Here is a 14,975-nt window from a genome sequence, read left to right as displayed (position 1 = left end):
AGGGACGATCGAAACACTGTCCAAAATGTTTGTGTACCTGAGGACGGTGTACCACATGCCGAGTGTCAGCGCCACCGCCCTCCTCAACATCTTCTCTAGCTCAAGCAATCTCGCCACCGTCTTTGGCCCCTACGTTAGTGATACCTAGCTACCTCGGCCGCTACACCACCATTGCCATCGCCACCGTCCCCTCCTTCATTTTGGCATGTTCATCCTCACCACCACTACTGCGATCCACGCCCACCACCCTCCAGTGTGCAATGTGTGGCACCCTGGCTCAGCGAACCAGATATGTCCTACATACAAGCCCAAGGACTAATGTCTTCTGGTGTACAGTGCACATCGGTGGAGCCGAACGACAGTGCTCACAGATGGAATCGAGGGAGAAGTCTCTCCCGGCCCCACAAATCGACAAGCGCAACATGGAGATCGAGGAGTCATAGTTTTTGGAAGCCTTCATCACCTCCCTCGAGACCGAGTGTCAGGACGATGTGTGGGGGTGGCTCCTCACGAGGACCTGTAGTGGGTCATCGAGGATTTGGAGTAGGAGTACCAACGGTACCGCCACTACTTCAAGCATTACAACAACGTAGTGCTTGGAGACGAGAATGGGCTCAGCATAGAGGACCCACCGACCAAAGAAGTCGTTAATATCTCATCAGGCAAGGAATAGGGCGGTGTGGCAGCAGTTATGCTTAATTATGCATACTAGTAATCTTTGTTTAGAACGACCGTCTTTTCTCAGAGGTATGTTTAGGTCTACTAGATCTTTTTAGTTAGTAAGTGTGAGGTGAACTTGCTTGATTTAGTTAGTGTGACCTATGCTTAAGGTTGCTGAATCTTTTGTTTGCTCAAATTAGCAACTGTTGAAATTGTGGAGTATATGCAATGACGTAGATGATCACTATAATCAAGAGAAAATATGCACCAAAATTCTTATGTTCTCAATCATCGCCTTGAGAACATTGCTACAAAGCCACTGGAGGTTATCTATGATGGTCATGCAAGACAGCATTCGTTGGAGATCCATCGACGGTCATCGGGATGTGGTAAGGCGGTGCTGCGATGACCATTGCTGGTGATGTGAGGGAGCAGATGAGTTGCAGCTACGATGGCTGCCGATGACAAGGCAAAGGCGATGTTGCAAGGGAAGCGGTGGAGTTGTTCCTGCGATGGGGACGAGTGAAGCTGCTACTGCAAGGTGATGATGCGATGAGTGTGGCGATGCTGCAGACGGTGCTACGACTATGGGACGGCGTGGTGGCTGATGCCGTGAGCGTGGTGCTAGGTGATCAGTGTGGGATGGTTCATGCGTGAATGTTGCAAGGGAAGGGGACGCTGGTGTAGCGCGCGCCACGTGACTGGAGCAGTGCCACAAGAGGCAAGAGTGCCGAGGTAAAAGGAGATCAAAGAGTCATACATGCGCGCATCAAACGGGTATGAAGACGGCTTAGTATTTTCTGCCTGCAGCTGGTTGGCGCTTAGCACCACCTAAAACAGGAGGGTGATACACAAGGTAGTCCAGGTCGGGGCGTGTAGGGTTTGCATGGCAGCACATAAGGGGGTGATCCCTTTGTGCTAGCCTCCGCATGATTCTCGCGACTGTTTGGTCTCCTCGCAGTTCATGCTGAGATTAGACTATCCAGATTCTGCGACAAATTTTAGGTGTTTCCTTGTGTCATCACACTAATTTGGCATACTTATCTGAGGGCGACCACCGTAACATACATAGAAAAAATAGTTAAGATAAATCAAAGATGATCAAACGAACAAACGGTGAACATACTCCGTCATTTTCATGCTCACGGTATATACGCTCAACATCAATGCTCATTAGGCGGTACAGAAAGATGAAAGTAATGCTCTACTCTTGATGCCACCTCAGCAGAAGCTTTGGCAATGTTGAAGGGGCTGGAGCTGCTCGAGAGGTTGGGTTGCAAAAATATTCTCATTGAATCCGACTCGCTGGAATTGATAAATATGCATGCAAGGGTGAGGTTGATATGTTCAGTCCATATACTGCAACCTTGGTGGAATGCTTTGCGAAAGCCCAGACGATTGATGGTATCTCTTTTGAGTTTTGTCCCAGGGAAGCTAATCATGTGGCTCATCATCTTGCAAAACATGCTTATGATAATCAATTAGAGTTGATCCACCATCCTTTTTATTGCCTTATGTTTTACACGATGTAACCCTGTTGACAAAGCAATAAATCATACGAGAGGCTTTCCCACTCAAAAAAAAACTCGCCATATGACTTTTTCTCTTCTTCTTTGTGTGTGCGTGGGTGGGGGGAGGGGGACAGATCACATGGGTGAATCTTTTATTTTTAGAGTCTTACTTAAAACTTAAGTTGATGCAGTTGACTCGAGTGAGATTTTCATCATAGTTTCTTTTCTAACATGTAGATACACACATATAGTTTCGACACAAAATCTACAATTTACTGGTAGAATAATTTTCAGTTCGAAGGTATGTCTGATTCTAACGCCTGACTGAACACGCATCCTCGATGCATTCAAACACCTTCATTAAACCCCGCGTAGAAGCCGAAAAACCTACTCTGGCCACATGTCTTTTCACGAGCGGGCCAACATTAAATACAACGCCAGGAAAGCTCGTCCCGTGCTCCCTCAATTTAAACGAGGTCAGAGACCAGGCAAGAATTGCACCACTCCGCCGCTCCACATCTCCTCCTTCCACCATTTTCCCCACTCTTACGATAGCATCCGACAAACAGGAAGAGCAGTTCTCCAGCTAGGTGGCCCGCCGAGTCCGGCAGATACAAGCGAGGAAGCTCGCTGCTCCACGTCCCTTGCCTAGCCTGATAGAGCAAGTTGCAGCCCCAAGCCGGCACATGGTTCAGCAACTCGCCGCTCCACCTCCCTCGCCTAGCCTAACGGAGCAAGTTGCAGCCCCAAGCCGACACATGGTTCAGCAACTCGCTAGCTCATGGAGGAGTGGCGAGTTGCTCCAGGCCAGCACGGCGGGGAGCATTGCAGCACGAGCATCGTCGATGACGCTGCGCCGTACCACGTCAGTGTCTGCGACCACGCCATCCGTCCTTTACGCGCGCATAGCCACACCATGCAAGCAGAGAAAGAAGCCGACTACATAGATGTCGACGAGGTGGTGGCCCGCACATCTGCGCCTGCCGCCATCAACAAGGAGAAGCAGAACGCAGGAGGCCGCCGCCGCTTGGATCCCATGAAGGCCACCGTCGAGGCACCGCCGGTGTACACAGCCGGTGTCTTGCCCTCTCGTCGGCCACCGTCGTCCTTTTACCCAAGAACCAACTTTGGTCAGTGCAGCATAGGGACCCTTCCCCTCCGGCTGAAGTATCCGGCGGCGGTTCCACTCTGATGAGCGATGGGGAAGCGAGCCCTCCTTTACGCTGAAGCATATACATCCGGGGCTCACCACAGCCAGTCATGGGGACGATGTTAGAGACCCGCCACGGCCGCCAGTAGGCTAGTCGAGGGTATCATATCATCGGAATGGATATCCGCCGCCGCCGCCGGACCTAAACTAGTCTGGTTTTGTTTTTAGTTGAAAGTATGTCCAAAATGTAACCGTCTTTGTCTAGTTTGCATTAAATCCGTCATGTTGATATGAAATCCGGCCAAGTTTGCATGAGTTCCATCTGGTTTGTTGAAAAAAAGTTTGAAATGTATGTAACTACGGTTAGATATAGATAGACGGGTACACACGGTGAGCTGTTGCATCGTCATCGTCTGTTGGCCACACAGAGTTTGCCGGAGATGGGGCCAAAAAGCCCCTCCCTTTGCTCGGTCGGGACAAGCTAAAGGTGAAACTGAAGCACAACGGCACCGCTCCGGGGCCGCGCAGCCGCAGCCGCTCGCATCTGTAGCCCCATGTACCCTCCGTCCAGCTCTAGCGTGAGGGCATCGGCAGGGGCGATGACGGCGAGCACAAGGCCCATCACATGGATACATGGGCCGGGGGTGGTGGACCTTAGCCTCAGGCTGTCACTCGGTGGGCGGTTCAGGGAGGAGAGGAGGAATGGCGAGGGCCTCGCAAGGTCCTCGCCGGTTGCATGCATCCAGGAGGTGGCGCCAACTATGGCAGATGCGGAGGCGGGGAATGATGCTGACGTGTAGCCCTCGGCGACCGCCCAGCCGCAGGGTAGTGGCTTCCCTCTGAATGGTGTCATCATTTCTAGGAGCACCTTCCTTGGTAGCACCGCTAGCGTTGAGGTCCAGCCCTCGGCGACCCCGCAAGGGAGTGGGAGTGGTTTCCCTTTGAACAACATCAAGGAGGAGGAGGAGGAGGAGGAGGAGGAGGAGCCCGTGGCAAAGCTGCGGGCGAGTTTGTGCCCATACCAAGGTGATGTTTCCATAATGCTATATATCTGTAATTCTGTATTTGTCCTTATAATTCAACGCGATCAACTAAATTCATGCTCAGCAATTGTCTTTTTTTAAGATTAGACTCAGGCCAGCTCATGCATGGCTCTCGTGTGCTGGGTTTGCATACATCTGACTGGTAAATATTTTCCTAGTTAGGTCAGGTGTAACAGACACTAAGTAGATGGAGAAGAAGCAGGGTCAAGGGTCAGCCTTTTAATGATTGCTTGCAGTAGTACGCACAGTGCTGAAGCTATAGTAGTGTAGTTGGATGAAGGTTATGAACCTATCCTATCCATCCATCCATCCATCCATCCATCCATATATGTTCTTTTGTTTGGCAATTGATGACCTTTTCTTTCTTGATTTTCATCGGTTTTCATCATGTTTCTTTCACGACGTTCTATTCCCCTTATTTTGCATTCTTTTCTTCCATTCTGTTTTTTTGGTTCCTTTGTTTCTCCTTTAGGGTGTTATTGGATTTCTTTGTTTTTCTAAGTTTCTTTATCGATTTTTGTTGGGTTTTTTTCTTCAACACTTGTGAAATTTTTTGGTACACATTCAACATTTTTTGTATACATCAAAAATATATTTATTATACAAGATTAAAATTTTAAAATACATGGTTAGCATTTTTTAAATACTTATATTTTTATGTCTAATTTTATCCATACACATTTTATTTTTTTGGGTATATATCTAATACGCATTTAACATGTTAGTTAATACACTGTCAACATTGTTTCTGTACAAATTTTTAACATTTTTCTTATGATTGATTATAAAAATAATATTAAGATTTTCGGAACCCATGGTCACTATTTTTTCTATATGCATTTAACGTTTTCAAAAGCTTGATTAACATTTTCAAGTACATGATTAAATAATACATGTTCAACATTTTTTTCTATACACATTTAACTTCTTTTAAATGCCTTATTCACATTTTTAAATAATTTCTAAGCATTTTTTAATACATGGTCAGCATTTTTATATAAACATTTCAGATTTTTCAAATACTTATTTAACATTTTTTTCATCTGCTTGATTAACATTTCTTAAATACATAATCAAGTTTTTTTATACATTTTGTATACACATTTAATATTTTTCAAATGCTTGGTTAACATTTTTTCAAATGTTTTACGTAAAGTTTTTTTGTAATATATTTATTTAGAATATTTGTAACTATAGACAAAACTAAAATACAAAGCAAAAAAAACAAAAACAAAAAACGTGAAAAAAAAACGAGGCTCTGTCCTCCAGTGCGCTTGCGCCGGCCCATCTCGTGCCTCCTTTCAGGCGAGGCTTCCCTCTATCTCATGTGAAGCGAGACATAGAGGCGTCCAGTAATGTGGGGCTCTCGCCGTAGGCATGTGATAAAAAAAAACTGCATACCTCTGTAAGCCCACACAGCCCAATGATCTAAAGTGGACATAGCTTAATGTACTGAGTTGGTAAAAAAAACTCATTAAATGTGTGAAAAAAAAGGTAATAAAATCCTTTGCAAATATTATGCAAGAACTTTGCTATTTGTACATAGAACACCATCAAGTTCGATAGTACCGCATGCTTTTCCTTCCCCCCCTTTTCTCAAAACACACAAAGTCGCGGATCATGTCTAAAAATCAATCGTGTATAAAAACACGCAAATGTGTTTTTTATATTATAAGGCCATACATGGCAATTTTATTTGGGTAGCTTGTCCACTTTGCCTCCGTAGTCGCATTGATATATATACTCGTTTGTGGTTAACTCTTTACCATGAGTAGTAAGTATGTTCAGATGTGATCAATTACTCACAACGTGGGCTCTGACTCGATAATCATGACAAGATATATGATGAGGGCACTAGACAAATGCATTTTGGCAAAACCATGTATGGCATTCTTGTTTGCTTTGCGTGTCCATTTTACATTGATAGTCACGCCAAGTTACCCATGTGTGGTTAACTCTTTACGCACGAGCAGTTTCACCGGTATTTTTGGATTCGATTGCTTACCCTTTGTTATGATCCGATCGCTTACTCGTGAGTACTATGCCACATGGGTAGTTTGTCACCATAGTGGTGCCCAGGGGCAGACCGGGGATTGGGCCAAACCCCGGGCCCTAGGCCGGCTACAGTGCCCAAGATGCTATACTAAAGGCAGTATTTATTCTGCAGGCCCAGGGCCCAGACCCCCCCGGCCTCGGTCCTGGACCCACCACTAGTGTCGACAAGATATATGATTAGAGCACAAGGAAAATGCCTTTAGTAAAGCCATATATATGACGTTCTTGTTTGGTTAGCTTGTCCATTCCGCCATGAAAGTCGCTCGGGATACTTGCTTGTGGTTAACTCTTTACTCACGAGTAGTTGAACCGGTATTTGATTGCTTACTCACGAGTAGTATGACCTGCATTATAGGATTAGATCACTTACTCATGAGCAGTATAGCCACTATATTTTGAATTCCAGTAAAAAAATAGAGAAAAAATATATCTTGAAGTTAATGTTACTATGAAGTGAGCTAAGAGTGAGCAAATGCAGGCACAGACAGTGAGAGCACATGATGTGTTTGTTTGGTCTACTAACTTGCACTTGTATTTAATTATCATCGATTTTTCTTGGGCACGCTTTTGATCGTGCTGACTTGTAGAACCCCCAACTGATCCAACTGATTGATCAATCAATCAAAAGAACATCAGTGCGTGTAAATGGATGGACAAACTAACTGAACCGACTCAAGAACAGAACATTGTTTTTTGTGATCGACCGACGAACGGATCAACACAAGTACACAACACGCACTAACTGCTAGAATCTGGTTTAACTAGTAGACATATCGTACACATAATTAGTTTTACAGTTTGCTGGTGGCGGTGGTGGTTGGTGCAGGTGCAGCGCCATCGGCGGCGTACTTCTTGAGGGCGTCGCCGGCGTGGTGGAGGTTGTCCGGCACGGGCAGGTTGCAGAGCAGCGTCACCTTGGCCTCGGCGATCTGCGGCCCCTTCTTCATCTCCGCCGACGGGTCCATCTTCCACAGCTTCACCTCCCACACCTGAATTGATTCTGAATTATCCCATGCATGTCCGAGCCAGAGGGAGAATAGCTAGACGATTAGGTTCGGAGTCCAGTGCAGACTGCAGACAGACCTGCGTGGAGCGGCCGAGGTGGACGGGGACGGCGCGGGCGAGCACGACGGAAGTGGTTGATGCTGAGGTGCACGCCCGCGACGCGGCGGTAGCCCGACGCCATGTGCGCGCCCATGCTGGCCAGCGCCTCCGACACCAGCGCCGACACGCCGCCGTGCAGCACCTTGAACGGCTGGCAGCAGCGCTCGGTGACGGGTAGCCTCCCGTCGAGCAGCGTGGGGGAGACCGTCTCGATCTGGAAGCCCACCGCGTGTAGCACTCGGTCCAGCTCCGCCGTGTCGATGTCGCTACTACCGGGCTTCGCCGCCGCCATGGCTGCTACGTGGGAGCACCTCGCAGCGCCCGGCCGCCTCTACGTAGATGAAGAAGAAGCAGGGGCCAGCCGTGCAATGATCGCTTGCAGTAGTACGCACAGTGCTGAAGCTCTAGTAGTGTAGTTGGATGACCTTTTTGTTTGGCAATTGATGCCTCTAGAGCAGCACAGCTAGCGCACGCACGGCTAGCGTCAGAGCCAGGTCACCTCCATCGAAACTCTATACGGCCCATGGACTTTTTGGTAAGCGTACGTGGCCCACTACCACTGATATCACGCTTTGTGTGATGGCTGGCCCATGTGGCTACCATTTTCGTCATTTCCTATTCGGCGCTTCAGGGGTCTGTTATTGTACATTTCGCAAACCCACGATCTAGGTGTTCATTGTACGGCACAGTAACCAACCGGCCACCCTCATTTGATGTGTTTATTTACATCTTCGTTCTTTTCTTCTTCTTTTTTTTTCCTTTTTCTTCTTTCTTCTTCGGTCTTTCTTCTTCCTTCTTTTCTCTCATTCCCCCCCCCCTTTTTTTTTCCTTTTTCTTGTTCTTTTTTCTCTTTTCTTGGAATTGTTTTGTTCAGATTTTATATTTATCTTCTTACTTTTATTTTTTGTTTTCTTTTTCCTTTAATAAATGCGTTTCTGAACTCTTTTTCAAAATAGATGAAATTTTTAGAAAATGGATCGTGATTTTCTTTGCAAAATCAATAACCTTTTTTCAAAATTGATAAAAAATAAATGTTGAAGAAATCCTTTAAAAGTTGACAGATTTTATTTAAAATTAATGAACCTTTTTTTCAAAATCGATGAACATTTTTCAAAATAGTTCTACTTTTTTCAAAATTGATGTATTTTTTTTCAAATTCGATGAGAGCAGCTCAGCTAGCGCACGCACGGCTAAGGTCAGAGCCACCTCATCTCCATCGAAACTCTATACAGCCCATGTGAACCATCAGTTATATCATCCTTTGCGTGATGCCTGGCCCATTTGGCTATCATTTTCCTCACGTGGTGATGGACAGAGACATGATGGGGGAGTAACTAGTTAACGAGCGCTCCTTCGGAAGCCTCGTAACGACCAGCGCCACTTGATATGCTCTCAGTCATTCGCCACGTGTCGCGCTCTGGACGCTCCCTCCGGATTTTATTTTTTTTTATTTTTCCGCATGAGTTTTCGGCTTTTTAAACGGTTTTTTCTAGGTTTTTTCGGCGTTTTGGTTTTTTTCCGGTCTTACTTAGCTTTTCGATCAAAAAACAATTAAAAAAAATTGCACAAGAAAAACACGTTTTCTTTTTTTTTCTTTCGCGAAAGTCACGGTTTTTTTTCGTAGGAGGCACGGTTGTGCTTTAGCGAGAGTCACGGCCGTGCCTTTCAGAAACGAAAAAAAACGTGTTTTCTGTTTTTTTTTCTTTCGCGAGAGTTACGGTTTTACTTACGCGAGAGGCACGGTTATGCTTTCGCGAGAGTCACGACCGTGCCTCTCGGAAAGGGAAAAATGAAACGCGTTTTCTGTTTTTTTCTTTCGTGAGAGTCACGGTTTTGCTTCCGCGAAAAGCACGGGTGTGCTTTCGTGAGAGTCACGGCCGTGCCTCTCAGAAAGGGAAAAAATACGTGTTTTCTATTTTTTTTCGCGAGAGTCACGATTTTGCTTCCGCAAGAGGTACGGTTGTGCTTTCGCGAGAGTCACGGCCATGCCTTTCGAAAACAAAAAAAAATGCGTTTTCCCCTTAGATATAAAAGAATCATTCTGAGCGAGTCCATAAGAAGCGACCTGCTTTTTCATCGGTTCCGGGGGAAGACCAAAGATCTTGCGCGACCGGTCCGCCAGAAAAACTAAAAGGAGAAAGATGTTTTTTTTCCTTTCATGAGAGTCACGGTTTTGCTTTCACAAGAGGTATGGGTGTGATTTCGCGAGAAGCACGGGCGTGCCTCTTTCGGAAAGGGAAAAAAACCATGCTCCCGGTTTGGTTTTTTCACCCGGTTTTTCCGTCCGGTTTTTTCTTGAAAAAAAGTTCGTCAAAACCTATTAACATGGAATCTAGTTTTGAAGATCTCGACGCGAGGAATCCAATGATAAAAACGATTCGAGATTTAGATGCACGGTTTAAAAGATAAAACATTTTGAATAAACGGATCTACGAAAAAAGGGAAAACTCCCAGGTTGCGACAAGTGGCGTGTTGCATGTGCGCCACTTGTCGCAACCTGGGAAAGTGGAGTGTTCTTTGCAACGAGTACTCCTTAATCAGTGATTTCGACATGATGGCTGGTCCATTTGGCTATCGCTGGAAGTGTCCGCAGTTATGGCCCGGCCCATTTTCGGGTTTTCGCTCGCTTGCTTGCTGCGTTCATCCTGGGTAAATCCTATTCTGCGCTGTAGGCGCCGGTTAATGTGCATTTTGTTAACGGGTGCTTGCAGCGCACACCACCTCCCGCCAGCTGGGCCGGCCCGTTTAATTTTTCTTCTCATTTGTTAAATCGCAAAAACAATGCGCTTCCGGTGAATAAAACTAGAGACCTCCCTCGTGTTACCACGCTACGTTTACCAAACCGCCACCAAGCCGGATATGGTAAGAAGCAACGTTTCCCTTCTTTTATTCTTTATTTTTCTTTTATTCTTTTTCTTCTTTCTTTTTCTACTTTCTTTTGTCCTTTTCCTTTTTCTTTTGTCCTTTCCTTTTTAAATTTTGATGTACTTTTTTAAAATTCGCTGAAGCTTTTAAAATTTTGATAAACTTTTTTCTAATTTGGTAAACTTTTTGTCAAATCTGCTGAACTTTTTCGAGATTCGATGAACTTTTTTTCAAATTCGACGATTTTTTTTAATTATGATGAATTTATTTCAAATTCGATGAACTTTCTTTCAGATTCGATGAACTGTTTTTCAAAATCAATGAACTTTTTTCCAAATCGAAGAACAATGCACTTTTCCAAAATTGATGAACTTTAATTGAAGAACAATGCACCTTTTTCCATTTTGTGAGTTTTTTCTTTTAAATTCGTGAACCTTTTTTTAACCAGTGATCTTTCTTTTGTGAATGGTTTTTTAATTCCTATTTTTTCAAAAAACTTACACATATTTTGTGAACAGTCAACGGTTAACTGGCCTGCCCGGTCAATTGGTAAAAAATAATCCCATACTAGTGAACTTGTTCTCTTTCACATAGGGCCGCTAGGATAGTTGTTAAGCGTAGCGCGCTGCAATTAATCGGAAGTAGGCGAATGGTCCGGTGTTATGCAGGATCTTGCGCGAGAGGTGTGGCTTGAGTTGGACTCCCCGCGTAGTACTCCTTTTTTTGGTGGTTTTTGCGCTACAGTATTTCTGTGCGCTACGGGCCGGCCCACTAGTTCTCCTGTGAGTGCCAGTTCGCTTCGGAGGTGCTTAAGGTGCCGAGTAGGACCTCCCCTCGTGGTGGTTTTCGTCGCAGGACTGTCTGATTATATCGGGTTTTTTTTTTCTGTTGTTTTCTTTCTTATGATTTTCTTCATTTCTTCACCGGTTTTTTAGGGGTTTCCATTTTCTTCTTTTTTTCTCACTGGTTTTCTTTGTTTCTTTCTCAATTTTACACAACATATATTTTTAGTGTACACGTGAAACATTATTGTTGACACACTTAACATGTTTTGAACAATTTTTTGAATACATGGTCAGCAGTTTAAAAATATATGGTGAACATTTTTTAAATACAGAATTAAATTCTTTTAAATATATATGTTTTTATATCTACTCTTATTTAATGTATGTTGTGCATTTTTCCGTAAACATTAGGAATAGTTTTTTATGCACGCTTAACATCTTTTAAATACAAGATCAACATTTCTTTCATACACATTGTATATTTTCTGTATACATTATTCATATAGATGGAAAACATTTTTTACTATACACACTTAACATTTTTCAAATTCCTGATTAATATTTTTCAAATACTTGAATAAAAAGAATTCAAATACTTGATTAACATTATTCAAATACATAATCAACATTTTCTCATACGCATTGTATATTGTTTGTATATATTATTCATATTCATTAGAAACATTTTTTATATACACATTTATCATTTTTCGAATGCTTGATTAATATTTTTTTCAAATATATGATCAACTTTTCTCATACACATTGTATATTTTGTGTATCCATTATTCGTATACATTAGAAACATTTTTCGAATGCTTGAGTAACATTTTTCACAAGCTGCGACATTTTTTGAATAGATGATCAAGTTTTTTTTCATACACATTGTATATTTTTTGTATACATTTTTCATATACATGAGAAAGATTTTTTCTATACACATTTAACAATTTTCAAATGCTTGATTAACATAGAGAGAGAGAGCGCATTGCACCTAATTAAGCGTGTACGTTTGCTTGAATTTCCGTGTGGCTTGTGAGTTTGGACGCTTGTCGTGGCCTAGACTCCATTGTTTATTATTATTATTATTATTATTATTATTATTATTTGTTTATTAAGAGAATCACACCTTTGCAAAAACATTAGGCATGGTTGGTTTTGTTTCAACCATATGCACTGTATGTGTAGAGACATCGTCCTCATTTTTACTAGAGAAGCAAAGAATCTCTACTATAGCACCCTCCGCCAATAATTTGCTAGAAAAAGTTGTCGATGCAACATCTCACAGCAAATATGATGAAGAATGAGGTGGAACCAATAAACAAAGAGTTGCCTGATGAAAAAAAGCTCGTCAAGTTGAAGCGGTGCGTATGTACTCCCGATGATCACTAGAAAAGAAATTATGTTTAGCTATAAAACATTTTACCTGTTCGGGGGCAGAAAATAACAACATAAGAAAAGTTATGACGTGGCATGCTGTATGTACCTGACAACTAAGAGCATGTACAATGATACTATCTTAGGAGTGTCATGTAGGATAAATAATAAAGTGGGTGAAAGAGAACTCATAAGAAAAGACTTGTCTTCTCTTAAGAGAAGATAAGAGATGATCTCTTACCGTAATATATCTCATCACGTTTTTAGGAATAGCTAGTTATGGATGATAAGACTAAGAGATAACTCATTGTAGATATTTTTCTTTGTCATCTCTAAATTACATGCAAGACTTAAAATAAGACTATCTTATCAACCATTGTACTCCCTCCGTTCCGAATTACGTGTCGCAGGTATGAATGTATCTAAATGTATTTTAGTTCTAGATACATCCATTTCTGCGACAAGTAATTTGGAACGGAGGGAGTACATGTCATAAGAATCACATGATAAATCGTTAGATAGGATAAAACTGACAAACTTTCCATTAAATGGGGTAACAACTATTTCGCAAAACAAAAGGGATAACAACTACATGTCATAAGAATCACATGATAAATCGTTAGATAGGATAAAACTGACAAACTTTCCATTAAATGGGGTAACAACTATTTCGCAAAACAAAAGGGGTAACAACTAGAAAAGCCTCGCTGGATGGGTGATCTGGATACAAAACTATTAAATGATAGATCATGACGATCCAGTTGCTATCTTTCTGTCTCTGTACTGTATGTACATGCAGCTAGCAGCAGTCGAGAACGATCGAGAGTTAGAAAAAGAAACGTTCCTATACCTGAGCACGAGGGGAAGATGAAGATAAGTGTCCGATAAAGAGGCTGAGTCGTCTTCGTCGGAGGCAATACTGCATCAGATTATAGACACAAGCCCCATGTCTAGCTTTGTTGGAATTCAAAGGAAAAACAAAATTCAAAAACGCGCCAGGTAGGTTAGCTTTGTTGGAATTCAAAGGAAAAACAAAATTCAAAAACGCGCCAGGTAGGTTAGCTTTGTTGGAATTCAAAGGAAAAACAAAATTCAAAAACGCGCCAGGTAGGGGTCGAACCTACGGCCTTCCGCTTAGGAAACGGACGCTCTATCCACTGAGCTACAGGCGCTACTATGAGAAAATTTAATGAGATGTTCTCTAGAAACAGCTTGGCAAGTGGCAACCGAATTTCACAAAAGATGAATCCCTATCTTTTGATTTAATTTTGAACTAGTAAAACTAAACGAATATGCGTTTGTTTGTCACAAGGAACTGAGACATTGTAAAAGCTAGAGACGATCGAAACACTATATATAGAACATGTTGGTGTACCTGAGGACGGTGTACCACATGTCGAGTGTCAACGCTACCACCCTCCTCAACATCTTCTCTAGCTCGAGCAGTCTCGCCACCATATTTGGCGCCTACGTCAGTGATCCTTACCTCAGCCGCTACACGCCATCGCCGCCGCCACCGTCCCCTCCTTCGTTGGCATGTTCATCCTCACCACCACTGTTGTGATCCACGCTGACCACCCTCCAGCGTGCACATGTGGCACCTGGGCTCAGCAAAACATATGTGCCCTGCATACCAGCGCAAGGACTAACATCTTCTGGTATACGGTGCACATCGGTGGAACCGAACGATGTCGTTCACGTGACGGAAAATTGAAGAAGAAGCCCCTCCCAGCCCCACAGATCGACGGGCGTGAGATGGAGATCAAGGAGACATAGATCTTGGACGCCTTCGCCGCCTCCCTCGAGACAGGGCGCCAGGAGGAGGTGTGGAGGGTGGCGCACGAGGAGGAGCTGTGGTGGTGTGTCATGAAGAATTTGGAGCAGGAGTACCAACGCGAGCTCTGGTGCCGCCACTACTTCAAGCATTACAACAACGTAGTGCTTGGCGACGACAATGCGCTCAACATGGAGGACCCGGAGGTCGATGCCACCAAATCGTCGACCGGAGAAGTCATTAACATCTCATTAGATGACGACGAGGCACAGGGCGATGCGGTGGTAGTTATGCTTAATTTTCACACAAGCAATCTTTGTTTAGAACGACAGTCTTTTCTAGAACTATGTTTAGGTCTACTAGATCTTTTTAGTTAGTAACTGTGAGGTGAACTTGCTCGATTTAGTAAATGTGACCTATGCTTAAGGTTGTTGAATCTTTGTTTGTTCAAACTAGCAACTATTGTTAAATTATGGAGTGTATGCAATGACATGGATGGTCACTATAATAAGAAAAATACACACCAAAATTCTTATGTTCTCAATCATCGCCTTGAGCACTTTGCTACGAAGCCACTAGAGGTTTGCCACGATGGTCATGCAACGATGTTTGGGGGGGGGCTGATGGAGCTGCTGTTACGGTGTTCGTTGG

The 14,975-nt window shown here is 43.5% G+C and overlaps 1 non-coding gene and 1 pseudogene across 2 annotated transcripts; both read right to left on the bottom strand.

Annotated features, from left to right (window-relative positions):
* Window positions 1–6,940: 6,940 nt before the first annotated feature.
* On the bottom strand, window positions 6,941–7,965 carry LOC125555398 (1,4-dihydroxy-2-naphthoyl-CoA thioesterase 1-like; annotated as a pseudogene). The gene is made up of 2 exons (XR_015603159.1): window positions 7,503–7,965; window positions 6,941–7,408 (listed from the first exon to the last, which is right to left on the bottom strand). The product of XR_015603159.1 is annotated as a 1,4-dihydroxy-2-naphthoyl-CoA thioesterase 1-like (transcript).
* Window positions 7,966–13,649: 5,684 nt separating this feature from the next.
* Window positions 13,650–13,722, bottom strand: TRNAR-CCU (transfer RNA arginine (anticodon CCU)). Its single transcript has one exon. It is a non-coding gene; the product is annotated as a tRNA-Arg (tRNA).
* Window positions 13,723–14,975: the final 1,253 nt, after the last annotated feature.

Source organism: Triticum urartu, chromosome 5A (genome assembly GCF_056163025.1).
Source record: "Triticum urartu cultivar PI428250 chromosome 5A, HENAU_Tu73, whole genome shotgun sequence".
NCBI classification, from domain to species: domain Eukaryota; kingdom Viridiplantae; phylum Streptophyta; class Magnoliopsida; order Poales; family Poaceae; genus Triticum; species Triticum urartu.
This window is presented reverse-complemented; position numbering and strand designations above follow the sequence as displayed.